General features: G+C 45.3%; 1 protein-coding gene across 1 annotated transcript in view; it reads left to right on the forward strand.

Moving 5' to 3' along the window:
• The window catches only part of Gabbr2 (gamma-aminobutyric acid type B receptor subunit 2), a 296026-nt gene that overhangs the window by 224197 nt on the left and 64141 nt on the right, over positions 1–7688 (forward strand). The gene's annotated exons all lie outside the window — the stretch shown is intronic.

Here is a 7688-nt window from a genome sequence, read left to right on the forward strand (position 1 = left end):
CTGTGTCTCTGTGTGTGTGTGTGAGAGAGAGAGAGAGAGAGAGAGAGAGAGAGAGAGAGAGAGAGAGAGAGAGAGAGATTTTAACTGTCTTACATTCAGCCTTGCAGTGTTCTATGCAGATGCTCCAGTTTAGGGCAGCCTCTGTCCTCTGTCCCCTGGTGGTGTGCTCAGCTGACTCTCCTAACTCCTAACCCGGTGAACTTGGCTTTGAGCAGGACTGATGGCTGGGGCCTGTTTTCAGTGTCACTTTCATATAGTGCAGCAGATTCCAGGAAATGGTGAGCCTCTACTTCCCTCACTGTATGATCAGGAAAATCTTTTTTTGTAGAACTTAGTGTATATTCTTAAACTAAACCAGAAGAGGTGATTCTGTGATCTGGGGACAGGGCTTTTATCCTTCAGGTAAATAAAACAGCCACGTTTAGCTTGGGACAGATGGAGGCTTACTCAGCCCAGTAAGGAGTTACACAATCAGAGACTATCATTTAAGAAAGAGACTCCACCTTGATTGTCCCTTCTTTGCACACCCCGGGAGAAAGTCGGGAATGGCAGTGGGTGGGCTGATTCCAGCTGTGCCTGTGGACAGAGCTGACTGCAACCAAGTCATCCAGGCAGACAGGGGAGGTAACATCTGGTCACCGCTCCTTAGGCCCTCCCATTCAGTGCCCCAGGAGATTCCTCAGCTACCCCAGGATTTTGACATCAGGAAGAATGGAGCCCCTGGGCAATGGAACCCCTGAACTGGGGGGAGTGTGGGGTGATGGTAGTAAGGGCCATGTTGGTCCTAGTGATGACAGTGATGGCACATACATCATCTCGTCTCACCACTGTTCTGGGAAGTCGCTGCTGGGCTAAACCCTGTTCTGTAGGTGAAGAAGTAGAAACCCAGGAGGTTGTATACTTACCCAAGTCTACCTAGCTGGTTAGTGGCCATGCACCTGCTGTTCCACCCTCTCATGAATGCCTGGGCAGTTCTTTGCAGTCAGACAAGCTCTCTAGAGTTTTGTCTACTGGCCAAACATCTGTGAAGTGGAGAGAGCAAGAACGTGTCCATCTCATCCCACAGAGAAGGACCCTTGCCACAGCTTAGGGCCTGGGAAAGCAGGGGAGAGGAAGGAAGTGAGTGAGAGGTGGATCTAAGAGCCCTGGGAAGGCCTGAGCCAGGGCAGGCAGCTGGAAACCAGCACCAGGGCATCCCAGGAGGTCTCATGGCTACATCATTCCCTGTAAGCTGCGGTGGGACAAGGTGATCCTAGGACAGTGTCTTAGTTACTTTCTATTGCTACGATGAAAACACTGACCAAAACCAACTTGGAGAGGAAAGGGTTTATTTGGCTTACATTTCCACATAATAGTTCGTTACTGAGAAAACTCAAGCAGGGCAGGAACCTGGAGGCAGGAGCTGAAGCACAGGCCATTGGAAGAACACTCATTACTGACTTGCTCCCCTGGCCTGTGCTCAGCCTGCTTTCTTTTACAACACAAGACCACCTGCCCAGGGATGGCACTGCCCACAGTGGGCCGGGCCCTCCTACATCACTCAGCAACCAATAAAATGCCCCACAGATATTGCCACAGGCCAATCTAATGTAGACAATTCTTCAATTGACGTTCCCTCTACCCAGGTATGTCAGGTTAACAACTAAATAAATCCAGAACAGGCAGGGACAAATCTGTGAGACTAGAGTCAGCCCAAGCCAGCAGACTCCAGAAATGAGAAGTATATGCCCCAAGACATTTCTGATGCAATGTTCCTTAGGCCACCTGGCCTGGGTGGCTGATGACTGGCCTTCATAGTCTTACCTTCCCACCTTCCCTTCTGTTGTCGATGGCTCTGGGCAGAGAACCCTAGCACATCCCAGATCTGCCAGGGCAGTGCTCTCAAGCTAGCCACACAGAAGAGGAAACTGAGTCTGGGGAGCGGGAGGGTCCTCTCCAGGGCCACTTGGATTGTCCAAAGCAAAGTCCAGGCCTTCTGTGCTCCCTCCAATACCTGGTGAGACTTCTCTGGAACCTCTTTCTGGCACATTCCTCTTTTTTCTTTTACTGCTCTAATTTTAGGCTTGTCCTGTTGTTCTGTTGCCATAGTAGCAGAACCCTTTGATGTGTCGACCCACACCAGGTCGCTATAGTTCCCACTAAATGATGCCATGGTGTCCAGAGCTTTCCCCCAGATTATCTGCCAGGCATAGAGCATTGAGGTTTCACAATGTGCCCAGGAGGTGGGGTGGCTAAAGTCTCCTTCAAGGGTAGGGTTTCCAGGCTAGGGGCAGATTACTGAGGGTCTTTGTGGTCTGTCCCCTCTTCCCTTGCCACCACCCCATGCACTCCTTGCTTCGCTCTGGATTTCCTGAACCCCCCAGGATCCCAGACATAGGCCTCACTCTGTTACATTTCCAAGCTTTTATCAGGGCCTTACCCCCTTCCAGAACCTTCTCTACCAAGTAGAGTTTCAACACCAAGGTCACTTATTACAGAGCCATGGCTCCGAGTCCCCTTGCCCCATTGGTGCTGACTACCTGCTTTCCTGCTTCCTTCCCAGGTTTCCTGAACCTTCCTTGTCAGAGCCCTGTCTGTACCCAGCCCCTGAACCCACAGTTGAGCTAGCCCCACACTGCTCAAGACATCTGACACAGGATACAAGATTTAGGGGAGCCAAGCTTGATCTTGTGTACCCACAAGCTAATGGAGAGTGGACTAAACTCACAAGCCAATGAGCACGGTCCCCTCAGATCTCAGATACAGGGAAGTGAAAGGACCAAGGGCTGAAGAGTGACAAGAAGAACATCCTTCCCTCAGAGTGCGTGCAGGACCTAGGGAGAGGAAATGCCCGAGTCCTACAGAAAGCAGCCCTCTTTATGTCTGCCTTTATTTTTAGTGTAATAAATATTGATATCACACTTGCCATGTTCCAGGAACCATTCTACATGTGTTATAAATATGAGCTCATTTAAGTTAAGCCTTATAACAACACTCTGAGAAAGGAGTTCTTGTTTGCTTTATAGATGAGAAAACTATAAATTGCACAGAGAGGTTCAGACACTTGCCCAAAGTCACACAGCCAGTGAGGGTTGCAGAGTGCATTCCAACCTGCTTTCAGCCTTGCTGTCTCTCCTCACAGGTAAAGAGGGAGTGAGGACCTGAGTTTGCTCTCCCTCCTCTTCCCCCTTTTAAGGCTGCACACTGAGCCCCTCAGAACAGACTGAGCATTTGGCCTCTGTGCCCACCATCTAACGTCTGGATGGTTAACCCCTAGCCTCCCAGACTAGCTTCATCTATTCAGTAAAAACTAAGCCAGTACATAGTTTGAAGTGTCTGTGTATTAGCCTGTGCTGGACTCCAGAGTGGTGAGGTGACTGAGGTGCGGCCCTGCCTTCAGAGCAGCAGGGGAAACAGAAACGTTCTGTTTGTACCTCACATTAGACAGTGTGCTGGAAAGTTCAAGGTGCTGGGGGCCCTGGGTGAGGGGCAGAGCTCATATCCCATGGTTAGGAAAGCTCCTCATTTAAGAGCCAAGGAAGCGTGGGAACAAAGGAGGTGGGATGGACTCTCAGGCAGGGGCAGGTGCACTTGGGGAAAAGACAACTTGCCCTGCTGACCACATACCCAAGGACATAGATCAATGGAAGGCTGTGCACAGTGGTTGGTGGGCATATTGGTCCAGCCTCAGGAAATAGCTATATGATCACTGGCACGAGTCACAGCCCAGTGAAGAGATCCCAAGAGGACACCTCTCTAGAAGTCCCACTTGTGTACCTGGGAGAGCTTTGCATGGGTGTTCAGAGGAGCACCATTCAAGTGAGCCCAGAGCTGGGAGCACCTCTGAGTTCCTCAAGAGCAGATCAGATGCATGTACTCAGCATTGCCAAATAGCAGCCCAACAGAGTAGGGCACATGCATCTAAACATGCTGATAAGCAAAAGCCACAGCAGGCCTGGGGAGATGAGTCAGTGGGTAAACTCTTGCCTGTAAACGTGAGGACCTGCGTTCAGATCTCCAGCACCCGTGTGAAAGCCAAGTGTGTTGACATGCATTTTAACCCCAGGCCTGGTAAGGCAGAGACAGGCAGATCCCTGGAGCTCACTGGGCAGCCTGGCTAGCTGAATTGGTGAGCTACAGCTTCGGTGAGAGACCCTGTCTCAAAAAGTAAGGTGGAAAATGACAGAGAAGGGAGATACTGAGCATCAACAAAGGTGCACGTCCTCAAGCACACACACAGATGCATGTATACACACATAAAACACACACACACAGAGCAACAATGTATGGGTGCAGCCCAAAGCATTTTTTCACATACTCCAAGTTCAAAGACTGGGAAAGATACACAAACACTCCTTAAGGATACACACAGAAGTCATGGCACAATCTTTAACATAAGAAAGGGAAGACAATTGTTGATACAAAATCATCTAGTCTGTAGCCTTGTCACAGACCTCTTTCATATGATGACATGCATTTAAGGTTTCCTCTATGTCTATTGGAAGCTCAGCAGTTCATCTCTTCTTGTGAGTTCTAAACACTGTGCTGTACCTAGTTCCATGGTGCAATCATGCTTCCTGCCATTGCCGGTCATCTTAGCAGCTTCTAGGTTTGGGCAATTATGGATAAAGCTGCTACAAGCATTTATGGGCAAGTGCGGTAGTTTGAATGAGAAATGTCCCCCATAGGCTCATGTATTTGAACACTTGGTCCCCAGTTGGTGGCTCTGTCTGGGGAGGTTATAGAATCTTTAGGAAGTACAGCCTTATTGGAGGAAGTACGTCATTGGAGGAGGGCTTTGGGAGTTTATAGCTTTGCCCCACCTCTAGTTCACCCTCTCTGCTTATGTTTGTGGTTGAAGATGAGAGCTCTCATCTCCTTGCTCTGCCCACTGCTGCTGTGCCTCCCCACCATGATGAACTCTGGAACCCTAAGGCAAAATAAATGCTTTCATCTGTAAGTTGCTTTTGGTCATGACATTTTATCACACAACAAAAAGTAACTAATACAGCAAGATTCTGTATGGACCCAATTTTACAGCTCATTGGTAAGTAGCTCAGAGTATAATTACTGGATATGATGAGTGTGTGTGACTCTGTAAGACACTGTCAAACTGTCATCCAAAGTAGTGGTGCCAGTTTGTATTTCTGCCAAGAGTGACTGGGCATCCTGTTGGTCCATAGCTTCACCAGAATTTGATGGGGCTAGTGTTTGGTTTGGGTCTCTCCAATGGGCATGCAGTAGGATCACCTACTGTAAATTGTTTCAGTTTGCTATTCTCCAATGACATGGTATTGAACGGCTTTTCATATGCTTATTCTCCAACTGTATAACATTTTAGTGAGGTATCTGTTCAGATTGTTTGCTCACTTTTAATTAGTCTGGTTGCTTTTCTATGGTTGGTTTAAGGAGTTCCCTGCACATTTTGGATACAAGTCCTTGATCACATATGTGGTTTTTCAAACATTTCTCTTAGCTCGTCTTCTCATTGTTTTGTTTTTCTGTTTAATACATTACAAAATGCAAATGGCTGAGCAGTAAAATGAACCCAACAGCTATATTCTTATTCTTTTTTTAAATTATTTATTTAATAACCACATACTTAGAAGAAGCATTTCATTACAACAGCATTGACATATTCAATAACAATTTCCAGACCTAAATGCATCTCTTTCAAAATTGGCTGTAAATTTTTAAGTTTACAGTTAAATTATTACAGTTATACAATGTTGTACTCAGCATAAACCCTATAAGACATAAAATTAAATGAGATTTTAACCTTTAAAAAAGATCTCCATTTCATTATTAAAATACACAGTTTCATACAGAAAAATTCATTTTTAATGCATTTGACATTAAGATGTTTGCACATGCATTTCTAATCTCTACATATCTGATTATTACTAGTCACATTCGGTTACTTTCTGAGCTCCTTGGCATCTGAGCATGGATATAAAGTCATCAGGTAGATTTCAATGGTAATGTTTATCACATCGACTAATTATTAAGGAGCAAATTTTCATGCTTTGAAAAATTATTTTTTAAACTTTTTAAAATTTTTAATAACTACATGATTAGAATAAGCATTTCATTACAGCTTTAAGTGTGTCTGCAAGTATTTTGTTGAGAAGTTTTGCATCTATGTTCATTAAGGATATGGATTGATAGTTTTTTTGTTGTTGTTGTGTCTTTACCCGGTTTGGGTATTAGAGTGATGCTGGCTTCATAGAAGGAATTTGGGAGTTCTTCCTCAGTTTCTATCTTTTTGAATAACTTTTGAAAGAGATGCATCTTTGCTCTGGAAATTGGTATTGAATATGTTAATGCTGTAATGAAAGATCTCCATTTCATTTTAAAATATACTTTTTCTTACAGAAAGACTCATTGTTTTTGCTAATAACACTGAGATGTTGGCATATGCGTCGCTCATCTGTATGTATCTGATTATTACTAGTCATAATCGGTTGCACTTGGATCCTTGCCACCTGTGTATGTCTATGAAGTCATCGGGTAGATTTCAAGGTTTATTTTGTGTATGTGTATATCACACAGAACGTCCCAAACCATTTTATTCAACTATATACCCACTCCCAGATGGCACCCTCCCATAGCCTCCCTCCCCCCACTAGAGCCCTTATACTCTGTTATCCCTACTACTGTCCACTGTGTTGTTGGTATACCCAGCTGTTCCCTACCACTTGTCCATCTGGTGAATCTAATCAGCCTATCTAGAGGTCTTTGTTTTAGGAGGGCCAGCTGTTCCTTCCTCATCTAGCAACAATCAGTTGTCAATATTCCTTTAAATAAGATTGGGGTCTGCTGTTCATTTTCCCATTTCTATGCTGGGTTACTGTCTGAGAGTCTCCTGAGCCACCCTGGCCAACAACTCAAAAGAAGGTATCTCCTATCTGGCATCATTGCTTCTTATGTAGCCTTTAGCTATACATATGGACTCTAGAAATTATATTGGCCCCTTTAATCTTTGGTTATACTTTCCTTTTGGGTGTTTAAGGCCATACTGTTGGCCCAGATAAACCAATTTGTTTTTACTCTTACAGCGGTTGAGGATCTGTTCCTCAGGGTTCACATGAGCTTGGGAGGAGCCCCTGGTTCCTTTCTTTTACCAGTTCCGCCTATGTGACAATAAGTCAAAGGTCCTGCTCAACTATGGCTGGCTTTGCTTGGAAGCATGGAGGAAATGATTCCTCTGTGTTGACCCTCCTCTTTATAGACTGGACACTGGTTCAAGTCCATCTGGTGGGGTCTCCTCAGCCTCCTTGATCAAGAGGACAGGTGACCCACCATAATTACAGGACATTTTGAGAGATGTCCATAGTCCCCTGGAACTAGTCGACCTAGGAGGGCAAGGAGCAAAAACTGTCCTTTATGTCCCTCTGATCAAATTATTATAGGCTGTCTGTTAAACATCCAAGCAGGTTAGTTCCACCAGTCTGGTACTTTTAATTACTGTGCGTCATGTAAATAAATCTTGGGCAAAGACCAATTGTTTTCAGATGAACCTTACCTAGACATATATTTCTTGATCTGCTATGTATAATTTGTCAGTAGGTTGTAGGAGTAATATGGTTCCCTCTGTTTTTCAAGATTAGCTAAGCATTATTTATCTCTTGCATTGTCTCACCCCTCCATCATGGTTTTCCCTCTTAAGGTGCCCCCATTTCGCCCCTTTCTCCCTTAATAATTCCCTT

This window comes from Nannospalax galili, unplaced genomic scaffold, assembly GCF_000622305.1.
Source record: "Nannospalax galili isolate Female #2095 unplaced genomic scaffold, S.galili_v1.0 scaffold2085, whole genome shotgun sequence".
NCBI lineage: Eukaryota > Metazoa > Chordata > Mammalia > Rodentia > Spalacidae > Nannospalax > Nannospalax galili.